Raw genomic sequence first — 21,410 nt, forward strand, 5'->3', positions numbered from 1 at the left:
CAGAGGAGCGGAATGGTCCACCTTCCTGCCAGATACAGCAGGTGCATGGCATGACCACAAACCATCCATAGGAGCAGAATGGTCCACCTTCCTGCCAGATACAGCAGGTGCATGGCATGACCACACACTATCCTGAGGAGCGGAATGTTCCACCCTCCTGCCAGATACAGCAGGTGCATGGCATGACCGCAAACCATGCAGAGGAGCGGAATGGTCCACCTTCATGCCAGATACAGCAGGTGCATGGTATGACCACAGACTATCCAGAGGAGCGGAATGGTCCACCTTCCTGCCAGATACAGCAGGTGCATGGCATGACCACACACTATCCAGAAGAGCGGAATGGTCCACCTTCCTGCCAGATACAGCAGGTCCATGGCATGACCACACACTATCCAGAGGAGCGGAATGGTCCACCTTCCTGCCAGATACAGCAGGTGCATGGAATGACCACACACTATCCAGAGGAGCGGAATGGTCCACCTTCCTGCCAGATACAGCAGGTACATGGCATGACCACACACTATCCAGAGGAGTGGAATGGTCCACCCTCCTGCCAGATACAGCAGGAGCATGGCATGACGGCAAACCATGCAGAGGACCGGAATGGTCCACCTTCCTGCCAGATACAGCAGGTGCATGGCATGTGCATAGCATGACCACAAACTATCCAAAGGAGCGGAATGGTCCACCTTCCTGCCAGATACAGCAGGTGCATGGCATGACCACAAACTATCCAGAGGAGCAGAATGGTCCACCCTCCTGCCAGATACAGCAGGTGCATGGCATGACCGCAAACCATGCAGAGGAGCATAATGGTCCCCCTTCCTGCCAGATACAGCAGGTGCATGGCATGACCACAAACTATCCAGAGGAGCAGAATGGTCCACCCTCCTGCCAGATACAGCAGGTGCATGGCATGACCGCAAACCATGCAGAGGAGCATAATGGTCCCGCTTCCTGCCAGATACAGCAGGTGCATGGCATGACCACAAACTATCCAGAGTAGCAGAATGGTCCACCTTCCTTCCAGATACAGCAGGTGCATGGCATGGCCGCAAACCATGCAGACGAGCGGAATGGTCCACCTTCCTGCCAGATACAGCAGGTGCATGGCATGTGCATGGCATAACCACAAACTATCCAGAGGAGCGGAATGGTCCACCTTCCTGCCAGATACAGCAGGGGCACGGCATGTCCGCAAACCCTCCAGAGGAGCGGAATGGTCCCCCTTACCGGCCAGATACGGCAGGTGCATGGCATGACCACACACTATCCAGAGGAGCAGAATGGTCCCCCTTCCCGGCCAGATACAGCAGGTGCATGGCATGACCACACACCATCCAGAGGAGCAGAATTGTCCCCCTTCCCGCCCAGATACAGCAGGTGCATGGCATGACCACACACCATCCAGAGGAGCAGAATTGTCCCCCTTCCCGCCCAGATACAGCAGGTGCATGGCATGACCACACACCATCCAGAGGAGCAGAATTGTCCCCCTTCCCGGCCAGACACAGCAGGTGCATGGCATGTGCATGGCATGACCACAAACTATCCAGAGGAGCAGAATGGTCCCCCTTCCCGGCCAGATACAGCAGGTGCATGGCATGACCACACACCATCCAGAGGAGCAGAATTGTCCCCTTCCCGGCCAGATACAGCAGGTGCATGGCATGTGCATGGCATGACCACAAACTATCCAGAGGAGCGGAATGGTCCACCTTCCTGACAGATACAGCAGGTGCATGGCATGACCTCAAACCCTCCAGAGGTGCGGAATGGTCCACCTTCCTGCCAGATAGAGCAGGTGCATGGCATGACCACACACCCTCCAGAGGAGTGGAATGGTCCACCTTCCTGCCAGAAACAGCAGGTGCATGGCATGACCGCAAACCATGCAGAGGAGCGGAATGGTCCACCTTCCTGTCAGATACAGCAGGTGCATGGCATGACCGCAAACCCTCCAGAGGAGCAGAATGGTCCACCTTCCCGGCCAGATACTGCACTAGAGCGGGAACACGCGCATGGGAGCCCCAGTTTTCAAAGATACGGGGTGCTTAGTGCAGAGACCGGTCCTGACGTGTACTGATGCCGACCCTGACACATGTATAATGGCTGGCACGGCCCACGCCTGCGCAACGGGCCACTGAGACAATGATGACACCCGGCACTTACCATGGGTGGGGGAGGGGATAGAACTGGTTTTGCATTGCTATATGAGAGCTGTACAGGAAGTGTTGAGTCCTGGAGAAAATGCTAATCGCATGTTAAACTGATTTCTAATGATATTGCACAATAAAAACAATAAAGAGATATTTTTTAAACAATAATCTAAGCATGGTGCTCAGTGCGGCAAGCAGGTGCTCAGTGTGGCAAGCATGGTGCTCAGTGCGGCAAGCATTGTGCTCAGTGTTGCAAGCAGGTGCTCAGTGTGGCAAGCATGGTGCTCAGTGTGGCAAGCATGGTGCTCAGTGTGACAAGCATGGTGCTCAGTGTTGCAAGCAGGTGGTCAGTGCGGCAAGCAGGGGCTCAGTGCGGCAAGCATGGTGCTCAGTGTGGCAAGCATGGTGCTCAGTGTGGCAAGCAGGCAGGGGAGCCGACTTATGATTTTCCTGGGGGGGCCCAAATACAGGAAGTGACATCACTGGCAGTTATATGACCGCAAATTTGCATGTAGTCGCCAACTTGGTGCAACGGCGCGCGGGGGGGGCGGGTGTTGGCGCGCGCAGCGCAGAACAGTGGAGATATTGGCTAGCATGCACTGCATATACTAAAGTCAAGAAAGAAGGAGATTTAAGCCTTCGAGTTGCATTCCAGTAAGACATCACTGCCCCTACTCCACCGTTCTATAATGGTTCAGCAACACAATTAGGATGGGAGAATGAAATACTTGCCACCACCACCAAAAAAGAAAGTTCCCAATTCAAGGGAAACGAGAAGTAAAGACGTTTCGCAATTAAAAAGTACCAAGCAAGACGTGTGTGGTGCCATAGTTCAGTAAGACATCAACAATTCAAACTTACAATAGTGCTGCTGTAGATTGGTCAGCCACAAGTGACATTTGCAAAGATGTTACCTCTGGGTAACCAGATAGAGTTAGGGAGGTAGCTTAATCTTAAACCTTTCAGCGGACAGATCAGATGTGCTGCTGAAGTATAATGCAATCCTGGCTGAAGTATAATGCAATCAAGTGTGGTTTCAGACTTGGGGATAAGAGTGTTAACTGCTTTTAACATTGTAGTTTACCAGAAATTCTGGTAAAGTAGTGTACAATGTTAAAAAGCAGTTACCCAGGCTCACCCTGCACCCAGTTGATGTTTGGGACTGATGGAAGCACTCGCGTCTAAATGTTGTAGCCATGGTTGTCTCCATGTTTTAAAACTCCCACTTTCCGGGTTTTCAACATTCATTTGAAACACTCCTTATTCAAAAAATGAAGGAGTCACTAAAAAAGCCAATGCTGAAAAGCCTATTTCGCACAAGTAGTAAGACCCAAAGGGTAAGAGCGACTGTATAGCAGACCATACCAATGTAGGATACTCCAGAATTACCTTCAGTCAAAATTCACCCACTGCAATGTTCCTAAATTCAGATTGCAGAGTAGTGTCCGACTGAACCTCAATCAGCTCTTCCTGGGCATCAAATGGAAGATGCACCACCTCCTCTGCCAGAAAAGTCTGCATCACCCAGTCATTAATGCCAGCAGTTTCTTCAGGGAAGTATTCATCAAAGCTGGACCTTAATGTTGCTAGGTGGCTTGCCCAGCTCCAACTGTTCTTTTGCAAAGGTCTAGCTTCCTCTTGAAGGCAAATACTTTTTTATTCATTCTTTCCTCTGTGTTCCCATGTCCACAGGAATGCCCCCAAAATGTGGGATTGGGAGTTTCTGGGGTGGTGAGTTCTAGTGGTCTTAGTTTCCTTTATAAAATACACAAATCACATAGTATGCCAACCAGACAATGTATCATTGTGTACAGCTTAAAGGGGGCCACCTGCCCCAAAGCAGCACACTAGGAGATGTATTTTGGAACAATCAACATTGTAAACACACATCTAGTTTAGATTATAAAGAGTGCGTGTGCTGCAATTACAAGCACCCAGTTAATAAAGTCCAGACTTAAAACACTTGATCAGCATTCAGTGAGTAAAATAACCTTATAAAAATAAAATGCAGCTTTGCATAAAATTACAGAGAATTTTGGGATTATCAGGCACTGGCAAGTGGGCTCTGCTGTTGCTGTGGGAGAAGTGAGCCTTGCAATGGCGACAAATTTAAGGTTAATAGCTGACGTTTATCACAAGATGGTAGGCGAGCATAGATCCTAACCACTGAATGCCCACTGAACAGCTATAAACCCTTCTATGTGAGCAGGAGGCTGATGTAGAGGAACCAGTGTTAGAAAGCAATGAGGTAATTATACTGTACCATATCCCGTGGGAGGTGATGCCCCCCCAAGACTCAGTGAAGGCCCCTCGTGTCAAAAGGTTGAAAAGTCCTACCGTCTCAGTCCCCACAGTCCTAACTTCACCCCCGCTTAGAGTGGAAGCAGTCTGTGGCACACAGCTTGTAATGCAAATCGCACATTTTAAGCGTTAGGACAAATAACAGAGAACTGAATACATTGCTGAGGTAAATGAGTTCTGACTGGCAACACTGGTAATACCGTATAGAGCCACATTATCGCACCGCCCAACTATGAGTTTGAGGGCAAAGGTGGAGGAAAATCCTCCAGCAAGAAGCTGGAGGTATTTCCTCCACCATACCGCCCAAAATAGAACAATTTGGGATATTACCACCAGCAAAATTACTACCAGCAGTAATACCGCTGAAATCCACCATGGAATCCTATGGACTCCAATTAATGGGGACTAACACTGCCTACCACCACTTGTAATCCAGCAGTAATACCGCCAGACCAAGTGGCAGTAATGGTAGTACAGTTTGGTGGTATCTCGGCAGATTTACAGGCCACACAGAGACATCACCTCTCTCCATGTTGTCTTTTATTGTAAAGTGGATTACCAGGTTTCAGACCTGTAAGATACCCCTGTCTCCTCAGGTGACTCAGACCCCCACCATTCCATCCTACATAAACTTGATGCCCCCAGGCTGTTCTTCTAGTCTACTTTTATTCTACCCATGTAGATCCAGGAACGTCATACTCCTGTTACTTTCATGGATTATTTTACTTTCTGTTCCTTAAAGCCAGGGGTCTTAAACATGCGGCTCTCCAGATGTTTTGGACTACGACTCCTATGATCCATCACCATTGACTATGCTGGCTGGGGCTGATGAGCATTGTAGTCCAACACATCTGCAGAGCTAAAGGTTGCAGAACCCGGCGTCCAAGCAGAGGCCTGGAACTCCATACTGCCACAAGCACCTTATCATTTGACTCAAACACTGGTTGTTAATATTATACTTTGGAGCTGCACGCGTTAATAGCACTAGTGCAAGAAACAGACGTTCAGGACGGGCGGTAAAAAGACTTCTGTGGGTCGTATGCGGCCTATGAGTTCACAGGGTTTGGTTGACCAGGGAATAGCACACGAGGCATGGAGTTGGGACAGGATGGCAGGATAGCTGCTGGCAACCTTTCAGGTGGCAACCGTAAACCCATGAAGAGGGAGCGGAGATGTGCAGTGCTTCTTTGTCCCCCTGATTCTCTGATTTGTCAGAGCTACATTTTAAAAGCCTCTCTCTGAATGGAGCATGAGTGCATTCATCTCTCACATGACTCACACAATTATTGTTCTGTCTGCGTCTTTCATTTGTTATAAAACAGGACCCAAGGTTGGTGGCTCTCAGGGGGTAGGGAGCCTGGGACGCTCCAAGGACAACGAACAGGCAGCCAGGGGGTTTTAGCAATGCGCTACTTTTGTAAACAAAATGAACCCACAAAAAATCTTTGTTTTGTGACTGCACCAGTAAATCATCAAGAATCGATGACTGGGAGAGAGGCTGCAGGAGAGCGATTCCCCCTTATTTGTATGGGACAGTAGCACAGATAGGAGAAAGAGGTTGGTTGGCTCTCGACTTACCTCTACCTGTTCAGTAGCACACCTGGGAGTGGGGAGTTGAACTGGCTTTGGGGTCCCCGTTTCTCTGTGATAGCATACTCTTGAGGGCATACTTTTTTAATGAACATTTTATTGCAACTGCATGTGTATACCAAGTGCTTAATTTGTAAAACAGTAGGTGCCTGTGCCCAAATATGTTCTAGCACTTCTGTGACACTTGGGCAGTTCCACACCACTGCTGCCACCATCCATAGTGCGACAGTGGCCGGGCCTTTGTGGGGCCTCAGCGGGGTCGGACTGGGACAAGAAATAGGCCCGGTCACCCAAAAAAAAGTGGCCCACCCCTCGCCTCACGACACTTGACCTCTGATGATATCACCGAAAGTGATGTAATTTGACCCCACACCAAAGTGACATCCCGGGAAGCGATGAAACACAACCTTTCACCCCTTGACAAAATAGGAAGTGGCATCAAATAGCATTGTTCCTAAGTAAACTACACTACGAAAAATATGGTTATGATTTCACTAAGGTGATATACATTTCATACAAGAATGGATCACCATATGTATCATTAATATCATCTGTGGGTATAGATGCATATTATCAAATTACTGTGAATGCAAGCAGACGTCCAAGGCCAAATGATAATATGTTATTGTATAGCACTTACCCTTAAGCTCTTTTTTATAGAACAAATATGCATACAACATCACCCAACCTGTGTTGGTACTCATATCGACCCAAGAAGGATGAAAGGTTTTTGAAGAATAAAAAATGAAAAAATAAATTTGAAAAAAATGAATTTTTCCCAAAAAATGTTTTCAAACCGGCCCAAGCATGGCCAGAAACCGACCCTTACTCCCCAGGGACGATTTCAGCCCGGCCAGGGGCCAATCCGACCCTGGCCTTTGTGGGGCCTCAGGCTCCATTAGGAGCCTATTCATGAAGACAAAAAAAGCACACACATTCTTTTGCCGAGATGACCATCATCACGGCAAAAGATGGTGTGCGCTTTTTCTTTTGTCTTTATAAATAGGCTCCTAATGGAGCCTGAGACCTCACAAAGGCCCGGCCCCTGGCGCACTAAGCATGTGTGCCAGGGGCCGTGGATCGGGCTGCTGCTTGTTAATGAAGTCACTTCTCTCCGGCCCTGGGGGGCTCAGCCCCGACTTGATCTTGCCGAGAGGTGAGGGGGGCCTCGGGCCCCGGAGCCCCCCGTACTCGGCGCCCCTGCAAGCAGGTGCTCAGTGCGGCAAGCAGGTGCTCGGTGTGGCAAGCAGGTGCTCAGTGTGGCAAGCAGGTGCTCAGTGCAGCAAGCATGGTGCTCAGTGTAGCAAGCATGGTGCTCAGTGTAGCAAGCAGGTGCTCAGTGCAGCAAGCATGGTGCTCAGTGTAGCAAGCAGGTGCTCGGTGTGGCAAGCAGGTGCTCAGTGTGGCAAGCATGGTGCTCAGTGCAGCAAGCATGGTGCTCAGTGTAGCAAGCATGCTTTTCATGTTCACACTTTCTTCCCCTCTCTATCTAGTTTTGGTGCAGGTTTTGGGAGCGGGGGTCCACAATCCCACCCCCCCCCCACCCTCCATCCCCCCAGCTACGCAGCCATGAACTTCACCCAGTTCCGAGGTAAACTCAATCTTTTGCTTTGGGAGCCCAGCTCTTGCTCCCCAACGCTTTACTGTTTTATTCTCAAAATACATGCAGCTATGCGTATTAGCTGACTTCCTCCCCTAGCGCCATGATGCCCTTGGGTGTCAGTAAGTGCGCTTTATAAATATACTTAACATAACAGTTGTGTCAATGAGGCTTCACTTCCAAGCGCTACTGTATATATTTCGCTTTAATAAACTTGAAAACAGGACACTCTAGTATAGAAAACAGCCGACTCACCTAGAAGCACGCCAGCACACGGCACCCATGAACAGCAATGAAATCTTGAACTCCTCCCTCTGCCCATCTAGACTAGGGTGACCAGATTAAAAAAGTAAAACACCGAGACGGGACAACTAACATAAAGGTAGGACTAACTCTTGAACGTGGCTTTCCAGGCACTTTTTGGATGAGAAGGGGGTTTAAGTGTTACTGTTCAAAGAAACACATATAATTAATTTATCACAAACTAACACGACCTTAAGTTGTAAAATACAGCATTTCTTTTGTGGGAGATTCTGCACTCGTTCCTGGCAGCTATGAAGTCCTACTCCCAAAAACCCGGACCCCTGCAGCTTCCAATGGGAACATAATCTTGAGAAAGGGGGACAGAGCAGCAGAAACCGGGACTGTCCCGGCAAAACCGGGACGTCCGGTCACCCTATATTAGACAAACTACACCGGTTTTTTCTGCAGGTCCCAAAGTGCCAAGAGGTCAAGAAATGGCAACTGTGCGCTATATAAAACCCAATAAGAGAACGTCAGCTATGATTCAAGCATCAAAGCACGGGTCAATTCGTGGGTTCCTGGATATTAAAATCATATTATCATGCATATTACCTACCCACCTTCACTTTCCACCTGGCGTGTCACTTACCGTCCCAAAGGCGGTAGGTACCGAGCACGTCGCCTCAGAGGCAGCAACTGGGCAGGTGTCTCCGCGGAGCCGTGGGGAAATCTGAAGGCTCTGGGGTGCTGGGAAGGGCCCCGCGTGGTGTCTCTGGCGCTGCCCGACCGCCCCTCCCGCAGCTGCACGAGTCCTTCGACACTTCAGTAGCAGAAGAGACAGGCTCCGCGCAGAGACCAAACAAGGCGCCTGCGATTGTTATGGTATGTTATTTACAAAAACAGAGCGAGGTCACACGACAGCGCCTGGCAGCGCAGAGCAGGCGACAGACAGGCCCTGCAAGTGACATTCCCGGCGGCCGAGACAGGAGCCCTGAGACGGCGCCCGTTCAGCGTCGGCAGGAGATATGTCTCTCCTGGGGGTATTGTGTTTTCCTCGGTGGTCAGGGCCTTTCGAGGCTTTCAGGTGAGAGGGGCACGAGCCAGAGGGGGCCACCAGCAACTGCCCGCATCTTGGCAGTCAGCAGTCTTTTGGTATGGAAATATATTCCTTTCTGTGTTACTTTTGCTTACCCGCAGTCTCTGCTGGAGCCCTTCCAGCTGTCACTTCCCTTGGGTTATACGGACAGAAGTGTTATCACCTCGTTGCCTTTTAACACTGGTCCTTCCACGTCAGTCAGTTGCTGACAAAAAGGAGGAATTGCTTTTAGTGTTGCAGCTCCCTGCTGCCCGCTGCGTCATGGTAATCAGCGGCTATTCACCACCCGCCCCCTCCCCCCTCCTGGATTTCTTTCTCTTCATTATCATGTATGCACCCCACAGGCGCCCCACACTATTGTGTTCCACGAAAGAGGTGTCACTCCGTGCTAGCTGTGAGTTACTAGGTGCAGAGGGGCCTGTCTCTTATGGCGTAACAAATGTCCTTCTGAGCTAACTATGAGTTCATAGAAACAGAGGAGTCTGTCTTTCGTGCTGTAAAAGAAGTCATTGTGTGCACACGCCCTATTTACTATGGCATTCAGTGCTGGCTGTACGTGAATAGGTACAAACGGAATAAGTTCCTATATGGAGGAACTCCCGCCCCCTGCACACTATCACAGGCTCCTCTAAAAGAGCCAAATAGTTAGGATATAACTTGTATTCACCCAATGGGTGAATTATGTCTGTTCAATACTCTGTTATTCTAATATTAAGGTAGACAATACATTTAGGATTTCTTAATGACAAGCATCTGTACAATTTTCTTTGTTTTCTTCATCAGTTGTTTTATTTTTCAAAAGTGGCCCAACGCGTTTCGAGAAAAACATCTCTTCTTCAGGGGTATATACATTCAAAATATCAATCCAATCTAAGAAAAAATTACAGAGAACATCAAGTTATTGTCTTTATATGAATTATCCCATTCAATGGGGATTCAAAGTAGATACTTTTTCGTGCACATGCGGACTGAGTCCTAAATCTCCTAAAACATCTACTGTGTTCATTCCTATGTCTAGCTGATACATATAAATGTCACTTTTTCAGATATTAATAATCTTATTGTATTTGTACACCAAAAAGAAATTTCGGAGTTTACATTGTAATTGTTCGCCAAAAAGAAATTTCGAAGTATGTATTGTAATTTGTCTACACACTAAAATAAGGTACTCAAGTGAGTACATTTAGAAGAACAAGAAGTTATCCCTATATAGGTAAGTATATTGACCAGTGCCCGTTATAGTCTCTCAGATTGATGATTGTCAGAAAAAGAATATAGACGTGTAAGCTCAAGATGGACTGAAATCTAAAGTAAATCAAGGTAAGTGTTAAAGAGCCAATAACGAGTTGAATATCAAGGGTGAGAAATCTTACCAGGTGGAGTGGGTGCAAGGTCACATTCTCTGTTTGGGCTGATGCAGGCTAACTGCACGGATACACTTATGGAGGATTGATACCTCACAGCGGGTATCTCAGAAGGGGTAGTGAAAATCTGAAGAACAAGAATGAAGTACTTAAAATGTATGCAACGGGGATCAAGTAGGTTATAGAGCAATTCTATAGTGAAGAGGAGGCACCTAGGTCAAGTGGTCGCTTACCCAAAGTGTGTGGATTAGTGGTGGAGCTCCTTCCTCGCTAGTCCGTGGATGTGGAGGTTTAGAAAATGGCGGTCATTTAAAGTGGCGCCTACTAGTGACGTCATCACGTCGGAAGCGTGCTGTGACGTCACTGGAAACTCATACGAGTGAAAATGAGAAATTAAACGCAAAATGAGGCTATAATGTAGCTAAATGTACATAAAGGTATATGATATAGGGGCTAGTTGTGTATATGAACCCTCGTGAGTGTGTAACTACTTGGGGCTCATGTTTTTGTGTGGCATCATCACGATAATGCGTGTGCTGACGTCACCAATGTTCACTTTTTAGAAAAAATAGTGGTTCGATGTAATTAGCGGGATGCTGCTATCTCGTCTAAATCATAAAAGTGGATTCACTCAATAAACCCTCTGAACAAGGGTAAGGGTGACAGTGAGCAACATTGTACAAGAAGCGGTAACGATTTCTTGAGCATTCCTAGAATAACTTATCTAAATTAGAAAAACTATTAACCTAGGAGTGCATGGTGAAAAAACTGTAGATTTTATATACCTGAATAGGTGCACAGGGACTTGTCTCTTATGGTGGGAGATGTCACTCTGAGCTACCTGTAAGTTAAAAGGTGCAAAATGTCATGTTTCTAATGGTCTAAGAGATGACACTCTGCTGGAATAGGTGCCGATGGTCTGGTTTCTAATGGTGCAAGACATGTCACTCTGTGCTGAGTGCAGGTTGTTAGCTGCAGAATTACTTATTTCTTATGGTGTAAGAGATGTCACTCTGAGATGGCTGTAAGGTAAGCGGTGCAGAAGGGTTTGTTTCTAATGGTGTAAGAGATGTCACTCTGAGATGGCTGTAAGGTAAGCAGTGCAGAAGGTTTTGTTTCTAATGGTGTAAGAGATGTCACTCTGAGATGGCTGTAAGGTAATATGCGCAGAAGATCGTGTTTCTAATGGTGCAAGAGATGTCACTCTGAGATGGCTGTAAGGTAATATGCGCAGAAGAACTTGTTTCTAATGGTGTAAGAGATGAGATGGCTGTAAGGTAAGCGGTGCAGAAGGTTTTGTTTCTAATGGTGTGAGAGATGTCACTCTGAGATGGCTGTAAGGTAAGCGGTGCAGAAGTTCTTGTTTCTAATGGTGTAGGAGACGTCACTCTGAGATGGCTGTAAGGTAAGCGGTGCAGAAGGTTTTGTTTCTAATAGTGCAAGAGGTGTCACTCTGAGATGGCTGTAAGGTAAGCGGTGCAGAAGGTTTTGTTTGTAATGGTGCAAGAGATGTCACTCTGAGATGGCTATAAGGTAAGCGGTGCAGAAGGTTTTGTTTCTAATGGTGCAAGAGATGTCACTGTGAAGAGTGCAGGTTGTTAGTGCAGAAGTTCTTGATTCCTATGGTGTGAGAGATGTCACTCTGAGATGGCTGTAAGGTAAGCGGTGCAGAAGGTTTTGTTTCTAATGGTGCAAGAGATGTCACTCTGAGATGGCTGTAAGGTAATATGCGCAGAAGATCTTGTTTCTAATGGTGCAAGATATGTCACTCTGAGATGGCTGTAAGGTAAGCGGTGCAGAAGATCTTGTTTCTAATGGTGTAAGAGATGAGATGGCTGTAAGGTAAGCGGTGCAGAAGGTTTTGTTTCTAATGGTGTAAGAGATGTCACTCTGAGATGGCTGTAAGGTAATATGCGCAGAAGATCTTGTTTCTAATGGTGTAAGAGATGTCACTGTGAAGAGTGCAGGTTGTTAGTGCAGAAGGTCTTGATTCCTATGGTGTGAGAGATGTCACTCTGAGATGGCTGTAAGGTAAGCGGTGCAGAAGGTTTTGTTTCTAATGGTGCAAGAGATGTCACTCTGAGATGGCTGTAAGGTAAGCGGTGCAGAAGGTTTTGCTTCTAATGGTGTAGGAGATGTCACTCTGAGATGGCTGTAAGGTAATATGCGCAGAAGATCTTGTTTCTAATGGTGTAAGAGATGTCACTCTGAGATGGCTGTAAGTTAAGCGGTGCAGATGGTTTTGTTTCTAATGGTGCAAGAGATGTCACTCTGAGATGGCTGTAAGGTAAGCGGTGCAGAAGATCTTGTTTCTAATGGTGTAAGAGATGAGATGGCTGTAAGGTAAGCGGTGCAGAAGATCTTGTTTCTAATGGTGTAAGATTGGTCACATTGAGATGGCTGTAAGGTAATATGCGCAGAAGATCTTGTTTCTAATGGTGTAAGAGATGTCACTGTGAAGAGTGCAGGTTGTTAGTGCAGAAGGTCTTGATTCCTATGGTGTGAGAGATGTCACTCTGAGATGGCTGTAAGGTAAGCGGTGCAGAAGGTTTTGTTTCTAATGGTGTAAGAGATGTCACTCTGAGATGGCTGTAAGGTAAGCGGTGCAGAAGGTTTTGTTTCTAATGGTGCAAGAGATGTCACTCTGAGATGGCTGTAAGGTAAGCGGTGCAGAAGATCTTGGTTCTAATGATGTAAGAGATGAGATGGTTGTAAGGTAAGCGGTGCAGAAGATCTTGTTTCTGATGGTGTAAGATTGGTCACTCTGAGATGGCTGTAAGGTAATATGCGCAGAAGATCTTGTTTCTAATGGTGTAAGAGATGTCACTGTGAAGAGTGCAGGTTGTTAGTGCAGAAGGTCTTGATTCCTATGGTGTGAGAGATGTCACTCTGAGATGGCTGTAAGGTAAGCGGTGCAGAAGGGTTTGTTTCTAATGGTGTAAGAGATGTCACTCTGAGATGGCTGTAAGGTAAGCAGTGCAGAAGGTTTTGTTTCTAATGGTGTAAGAGATGTCACTCTGAGATGGCTGTAAGGTAATATGCGCAGAAGATCGTGTTTCTAATGGTGCAAGAGATGTCACTCTGAGATGGCTGTAAGGTAATATGCGCAGAAGAACTTGTTTCTAATGGTGTAAGAGATGAGATGGCTGTAAGGTAAGCGGTGCAGAAGGTTTTGTTTCTAATGGTGTGAGAGATGTCACTCTGAGATGGCTGTAAGGTAAGCGGTGCAGAAGTTCTTGTTTCTAATGGTGTAGGAGACGTCACTCTGAGATGGCTGTAAGGTAAGCGGTGCAGAAGGTTTTGTTTCTAATGGTGCAAGAGGTGTCACTCTGAGATGGCTGTAAGGTAAGCGGTGCAGAAGGTTTTGTTTGTAATGGTGCAAGAGATGTCACTCTGAGATGGCTATAAGGTAAGCGGTGCAGAAGGTTTTGTTTCTAATGGTGCAAGAGATGTCACTGTGAAGAGTGCAGGTTGTTAGTGCAGAAGTTCTTGATTCCTATGGTGTGAGAGATGTCACTCTGAGATGGCTGTAAGGTAAGCGGTGCAGAAGGTTTTGTTTCTAATGGTGCAAGAGATGTCACTCTGAGATGGCTGTAAGGTAATATGCGCAGAAGATCTTGTTTCTAATGGTGCAAGATATGTCACTCTGAGATGGCTGTAAGGTAAGCGGTGCAGAAGATCTTGTTTCTAATGGTGTAAGAGATGAGATGGCTGTAAGGTAAGTGGTGCAGAAGGTTTTGTTTCTAATGGTGTAAGAGATGTCACTCTGAGATGGCTGTAAGGTAATATGCGCAGAAGATCTTGTTTCTAATGGTGTAAGAGATGTCACTGTGAAGAGTGCAGGTTGTTAGTGCAGAAGGTCTTGATTCCTATGGTGTGAGAGATGTCACTCTGAGATGGCTGTAAAGTAAGCGGTGCAGAAGGTTTTGTTTCTAATGGTGCAAGAGATGTCACTCTGAGATGGCTGTAAGGTAAGCGGTGCAGAAGGTTTTGCTTCTAATGGTGTAGGAGATGTCACTCTGAGATGGCTGTAAGGTAATATGCGCAGAAGATCTTGTTTCTAATGGTGTAAGAGATGTCACTCTGAGATGGCTGTAAGTTAAGCGGTGCAGATGGTTTTGTTTCTAATGGTGCAAGAGATGTCACTCTGAGATGGCTGTAAGGTAAGCGGTGCAGAAGATCTTGTTTCTAATGGTGTAAGAGATGAGATGGCTGTAAGGTAAGCGGTGCAGAAGATCTTGTTTCTAATGGTGTAAGATTGGTCACATTGAGATGGCTGTAAGGTAATATGCGCAGAAGATCTTGTTTCTAATGGTGTAAGAGATGTCACTGTGAAGAGTGCAGGTTGTTAGTGCAGAAGGTCTTGATTCCTATGGTGTGAGAGATGTCACTCTGAGATGGCTGTAAGGTAAGCGGTGCAGAAGGTTTTGTTTCTAATGGTGTAAGAGATGTCACTCTGAGATGGCTGTAAGGTAAGCGGTGCAGAAGGTTTTGTTTCTAATGGTGCAAGAGATGTCACTCTGAGATGGCTGTAAGGTAAGCGGTGCAGAAGATCTTGTTTCTAATGATGTAAGAGATGAGATGGTTGTAAGGTAAGCGGTGCAGAAGATCTTGTTTCTAATGGTGTAAGATTGGTCACTCTGAGATGGCTGTAAGGTAATATGCGCAGAAGATCTTGTTTCTAATGGTGTAAGAGATGTCACTGTGAAGAGTGCAGGTTGTTAGTGCAGAAGGTCTTGATTCCTATGGTGTGAGAGATGTCACTTTGAGATGGCTGTAAGGTAAGCGGTGCAGAAGGTTTTGTTTCTAATGGTGCAAGAGATGTCACTCTGAGATGGCTGTAAGGTAAGCGGTGCAGAAGGTTTTGCTTCTAATGGTGTAGGAGATGTCACTCTGAGATGGCTGTACGGTAATATGCGCAGAAGATCTTGTTTCTAATGGTGTAAGAGATGTCACTCTGAGATGGTTGTAAGGTAAGCGGTGCAGAAGGTTTTGTTTCTAATGGTGCAAGAGATGTCACTCTGAGATGGCTGTAAGGTAAGCAGTGCAGAAGGGTTTGCTTCTAATGGTGTAGGAGATGTCACTGTGAGATGGCTGTAAGGTAATATGCGCAGAAGATCTTGTTTCTAATGGTGCAAGAGATGTCACTCTGAGATGGCTGTAAGGTAATATGCGCAGAAGAACTTGTTTCTAATGGTGTACCTACTAATCAAACTCATCAAAAAACACGGCCTCAAATGCTACAACTACGCCGATGATACTCAAATAATCTTCAACATACAAGACACCCGAGAAGAAAACACTTCACTAGAGAATTGCCTTGGTGAGATATTCAACTGGATGAACCTCAACCACCTAAAAATCAACCCAGGCAAAACAGAGAAAATGATTGTTTCAAAAAAGGGAGGAGACATCAGCTAACCACACCAGAACCATCATCAGCTGTAAAAAACCTAGGGGTCCTGATGGATAACAACCTCACTCTCTACTCAAGAAATGCAGAAGGAAGAAAGGGCGAAGGCAATGTCACCCTTGCTGTTCATAGAGCCCAGCAGCAGCGAAGGAGAAGACGAGGTACCGCAAGAACAGAAGAGGGGGAGAAAGGAGTCGAAGAGATTGGAGGAACAGACAGAGGCACCTACCAAGAGGAAGAAAAGAAAAGATAAAAACAAAGGTACTGTGAATAATAATGTGGGGAATAAAATCGTAAAAATGTTTAAAAATTGCGTCACGGTTTCGGGTAAGTCGCCCAGAACCAATGGCAAGAAGAGCAGACGTGATAAGGGATCCAGGGAGGAGCAGCAGGGGAATTCTTCAACTGAAGAAAGCAGTGATGACGAAGAAAGGGATCATTTAAGGGCTTCGGTAAAATGGAGAGGAGTGGTGAGCAGGGAGAAACAGAGAGGGGCAGGGGGGACAGGGGCAGAACCCAGGGAAACCCCGGTCCCGGCGCCACAAGGGGCACCAATAGTCCCAGCGCCACAAGGGGCACCAATAGTCCCGGCGCCACAAGGTGCACCAGTAGGGCCAAACACAGGGGGAGCACCGCAAGGACCCAACCCACAACCGGTGGTGCCAACGGGGACACCAGCGGCACCAGTGGCAGGGGACCCACCGCCGGGGGCCGTACCGCCAGTGGCAGCGGCGGAAGTTGGGGGACCACTCATGACGAAATATGGCAGACCAACCATGGGTAAAGATGCACAGGGCAGGTCAATGAAGGCAATGGCTTCGTATATAAATGACAAAGTAAAGGAGAAAATATGGAGGAAGGAATTGATCGATATTTTCACATTGTTAGATTGTCAAAAGAGGGGGATGAATGTGGCACTAGAGGACATTAAGGAGGATGAGAAAAGCTTACCAAAAAAGCTTACCGAAAAAGGGGCCAGTAGTAAGGAATTTTGACAACTGGATGGCGGCCTTCACCATAATGTCTACAATTATATTACAGAAATTCCCAGAAGACGGGGTAGCATTAGTGGCGTATCAGCAGAGGGTGCTGAATGTACACGCAGCGTTTGGGGGAGACGCATGGCTGGAGTACAATCACGAGTTCAGAAAGGAGATGGACTGCTTTCCGGATATGGGATGGGATGAGGAGAATTTTTTTTTTTTTTTTTTTTTTTTAACTTTGGTTTTATTAGTAGTTTTTAGAAGGAAAAAACAAACGGCAACGCTGGGAGCGTTGTTATCATCACTTTTAACATTGACATAAAACCCCCAGATTCCCTCCCCCCCCTCCCCCCCTCCCCAACTCCTCCCCTCCCCCCAGATCAGAGTCACTTCGAAAGTCGGACAGCTGGGGCTGCCATCGTAGCTCATTGTACGTTGCCACAGAGGTATGCTATGCTCTCACGTCCAAATTGGCTGGATGAGATCCGCTGTCTCCCGGGTCCTGGGCTACTCCTACATCCTTGGTTGAAGCATTCCAAACCTACCCCCCGCCAACTCGCCAGAGTGTTCTCATGTTGTCAGTGGGGGTCCCAACCCCATGCCCCATAGACCCCATACCAGTTAACCTGAAAGGAGCCCAGTTCATTATTTACCATGGCCGTCAGTTTATCCATTAAGAACATGTTTTTGAGTTTCTTAAGCCAGTCTTCTTTGGATGGGGTCTCTGGGCTCTTCCACCTTTGTGCAAGGGCCACTCTACCCGCCCGTAACATCGTCTCCCACATTCTTGGGTACCTATACAGTTCAGTGTCCTCCGGGGGGAGGCCCAGCAACATCGTTAGGGGGTTGAGTGGGATTAGTTCCTCGGTGACCTCGGCCATCCACCCCCGTACTTTCTCCCAGAACTCCTGCACCTTGGGGCAGGACCACCACATATGCCCCCTCGACCCCACTTGGCCACAGCCCCTTGGACACCTGGGGGACACTCCCGAAAACATCCTGGACAGTTTCAACGGGTCCCTGTGCCAGCCCTGTAAGATTTTGAAGTTGTGCTCCATGTCCGATGTAAATAGGTTCCCATGGAATGCTATCTTAAAGACTTTGGACCACGCCTCCTCTGTAAGTGGTTCTCCCGCCAGGTCATCCCAAAACCCTCGGAACCCTCTTCTCCCCTCCAAGTTAACGGTGTTCAGTATTCGGTACATTTTGGAGACCGCCCCCTTCCTTGATGTGGCCGTGTCCAGAAATTTTTCGAAGGGGGTCAGCTGTCTCCGTAGGTTCTGGCCCCATGATTGGTCGCAAAGGATGCCTTTCAGGCGCAGATATTCAAAGATTGAAAGGGACTCCCGCCCCAGTGCGTCTCGCAGGGCCTCGTATTCGAGGAACTCGCCCTCTTTGAACAGTTGTCCCGCCCATTCCAGACCCCCGTCCGACCAGGACTGGGCACTCCTGAAACCTCTGCTACCTAGTTTGAGCGGGTGGCCCCAAAGCGATGACATTGGAGAGGGCCATGTCGTGAGGTATGAGGTTGTGGGTCCCTCTTTCCAGAGTGTCCAAAGTATTCCCAGGGTTGGGTGGGCTTTCAGTTTGCTAGGGATGAGTCTGCGCGGCAGCCACAGGAGGTCGCGCACTTTCAGAGGGTGGGCATCCATATCCTCAAGGTATGACCAGTAGGTGCCCATCCCCTCCTTCATGTGCTCCAGCAAGACCCGCAGCTGGGCGGCCCGGTAGTAAAGGAGAAAATCCGGTAGCCCGAACCCGCCCTCCTCTCTGGGTAGTGTTAGAGTGGCCTTTCCTATCCTCGGGGCCCGCCCTTGCCATATAAACTCGCGGATTGCTTTTTGTAGATCGCGGAGCAGCTGGGTGGGGACCTCCGTTGGGAGTGCGGTGAATAAATATAGTAATCTCGGCAGAACGTTCATCTTTATCGCTGTCATGCGCCCATACCAGGACAGAATCATACCACCCCATCTCCTCAGATCTGACGCAACCCCCGCCAAGGTAGGCCCATAGTTCACCGGGGCCAGTCTCGAGAGGTCTCTGGTCAGGGTTACCCCCAGGTACCTGATGGAATCCTTCCCCACCGCAATCCCCGCACACCTGTCCCGGGGGTCCAACCTCGGGTCCTGGACCCTCATGGGTAGGAGCTTTGATTTTGCTGCATTTATTTTTAGTCCCGAGAACTGCCCGAAGGCTGTCATCAGACGCAGTAGGGGGGGGAGCGAGGAGCTGGGCTCCACCAAGTACGCTAGGATGTCGTCAGCGAACAGGGAGAGCTTGAACTCTACTTCTCCCCTTTTGATCCCTTTGATGTCGGGGTGGGCCCGGACCGCTATGGCCAGAGGTTCCATCGTCAAGACGTATATTAACGGAGAGAGTGGGCACCCCTGTCGTGTTCCCCTCGTGAGGGGGAATGAGTCAGAGAGTTCCCCGTTCACCTGCACTCTCGCTGTTGGGGCTTCATAGAGGGCGGAGACCCAGGTCCTGACGTGAGGCCCGAAGCCCATTCGACGGAGGAGGAGTTGCATGTACCTCCACTCGACCCTGTCGAATGCCTTCTCGGAGTCCAAGGAAAGCAAACTAGCCTCTAGGTCTGATTCCTGGGCATAGTGGATTAGGTCAATAGTCTTCCTGATATTATCTGAGCCCTGCCTGCCCTTCACGAACCCCACTTGATCCCCGTGTACTAATTTGGGCATTATCCCCTCTAACCGTGTACCCATCACCTTGGCTAGGATCTTTACATCTATATTTAAGAGGGAGATCGGGCGGTAGGAGGAGCAGTCAGTGGGGTCCTTTCCTTCCTTGGGCAGTACCACTATGATGGCTCTCATCATCGTTTCCGGCAGGGTGCCCCCCTCCAGTACTGCATTGAACACCCTCGCCAGGTGTGTGGCCAAAATAGACCGGAACCTCTTATAGAAGAGTACTGAGAACCCATCTTCCCCCGGGGACGTTCCCGCCTTCATCCCACCGATTGCATTCTCCACCTCCTCCTCTGTGACCCCTCCCTCTAGACCTTCTGCCATTTCGCCTGTCAGGGACGGGATCTGAATGGAGTCCAGGAACTCCTCAATCTGAGTGTCTTCCCCGGCATATTCTGACGAATATAGTTGTTCATAGTAGCGTCGGAAAGCCGCTCCTATGACTGGGGTGCTATGGTCTAGTGAGCCCTGTTCGTTTCTGATCGCCCTCACCATTCTGCTTCGCTGGACCTCTCTGAGTTTCCAGGCCAGGATTTTATCGGCTCTATCCCCCTTCTCATAGTATTTTTGTTTCACTAGCTGGAGGTTGCGCTCAGTTTTATGCAACAAGAGATCTTTCAATTGAAATTTGTAATTTTCTAGGGCCGTGATCTGTTCCATAGCCAAGGGTGCCTCCGGGGGGCCTCCCGGCTGGATCTGTGCGATCTTTTCCCTAAGGGATTTTTCTTGGGCCTCCCTTTCCCTTTTTTTCTGAGCCCCCATTCTTATGAGAACCCCGCGTAAGGTCGCCTTGAAGGCGTCCCACAGCACGTGCGCACCCACCTCGCCATTGTCGTTCAGCTTAAAGTATTCCACAATGGCGTCCTGCACTTCCTGCACCAGGACGTCGTCCTTCAGCAGGGAATCGTTGCACTTCCATCGCCCTTTTCTGCCACCTCGCCATTCCCCTATAATGGTGGTACGGACCAGGTCATGGTCGGACCAGGGGACCGGGTCAACCTCATAGCCAGAGACATATGGGCGCAGGGACTCGTCTACCAGGATGTAGTCTATACGGGAGTATGATGTGTGGATTGCAGAATAGTATGTGAAGGAGGGGTGTTCTGCCCTAGGGGTCGGGATGGTGTCCACTAGGCCCAGCTCTGTGTTCGCCCTTTGGAAGGAGCGGGCCATCATTTCGTCTGCAGCCCTGGTGGGTTGGGATTCCAAGCGTTTCCTATCAATTTTCGGGTCCAGGACCATGTTAAAGTCCCCCCCCACCACCATTAGCCCGCGTACGAATAGTTTCAGTCTGTCCTTCACTCCCTCCCAAAATTGCGCCTGGCCTTCATTGGGGCTGTACACAACTGCAAGTGTTAAAGGGGAGCCCCGCAGGGAGCCCCTCGTCAGCAGGAATCGTCCCTCTGGGTCTTTCAGTGAGGCTTCTACTTCAAAGCCAATGTCCCTCACTAGCACTATGGCCACCCCCCTTTTCTTGGTCTTGTGGGAGGCGCTGAGGACTTCTCCAATCCCCCCCCCTCGTAGCTTTGGTTCTTTCCCCTTCGCCCAGTGCGTCTCCTGAAGGAAAAGCACGTCTAGTTTAGCCCTCCTGAATTCCCTGCAGACCAGGGATCTTTTGGTGGGGGTGTTCAGTCCCCTCACATTAAGGGAGCCCACGCCCAGGGTAGGCAGATCCTCAGCCATTTTCTAAGAATAACCAGCTACCGGATAGCTGACTCGTGGCACTTTCCATGTCCGGCTCATTTCGTGTTATCCTCTGATCTCCCATTTCCCTTCTCCCCCCTCCCCCCCAGGTGGTCCTGTAACCTTTCCCCAACTGACCCCTGGTCCCCCCTGTGAACGTAACAATATCAACAAACCCCCTACCCCCCTCCCCCCACCCCGGCGTCCAGCCAAATAGTTCTACCATTGTTGGTAACTGGCCGGACCACCAGCCTACCGCCTCCTGCTGGG

General features: G+C 48.6%; 1 protein-coding gene across 4 annotated transcripts in view; it reads right to left on the reverse strand.

Annotated features, from left to right (window-relative positions):
• Nucleotides 1-21,410, reverse strand: part of LOC138567400 (monocarboxylate transporter 13-like) — a 391,669-nt gene that overhangs the window by 286,512 nt on the left and 83,747 nt on the right. For 2 of the 4 annotated variants that reach the window (XM_069645592.1, XM_069645584.1), the window contains exon 1: nt 8,546-8,763. The exons of 1 other annotated variant lie outside the window; for it this stretch is intronic. The gene's annotated coding sequence lies outside the window, so the exon portion shown is untranslated. Of the gene's footprint in view, nt 1-8,516; nt 8,764-21,410 lie in introns of those variants that run through there. One more of the 4 variants, XM_069645576.1, reaches the window with a different exon arrangement.

This window comes from Ambystoma mexicanum, chromosome 1p (genome assembly GCF_040938575.1).
Source record: "Ambystoma mexicanum isolate Mex_15411 chromosome 1p, UKY_AmexF1_1, whole genome shotgun sequence".
NCBI classification, from domain to species: Eukaryota; Metazoa; Chordata; class Amphibia; order Caudata; family Ambystomatidae; genus Ambystoma; species Ambystoma mexicanum.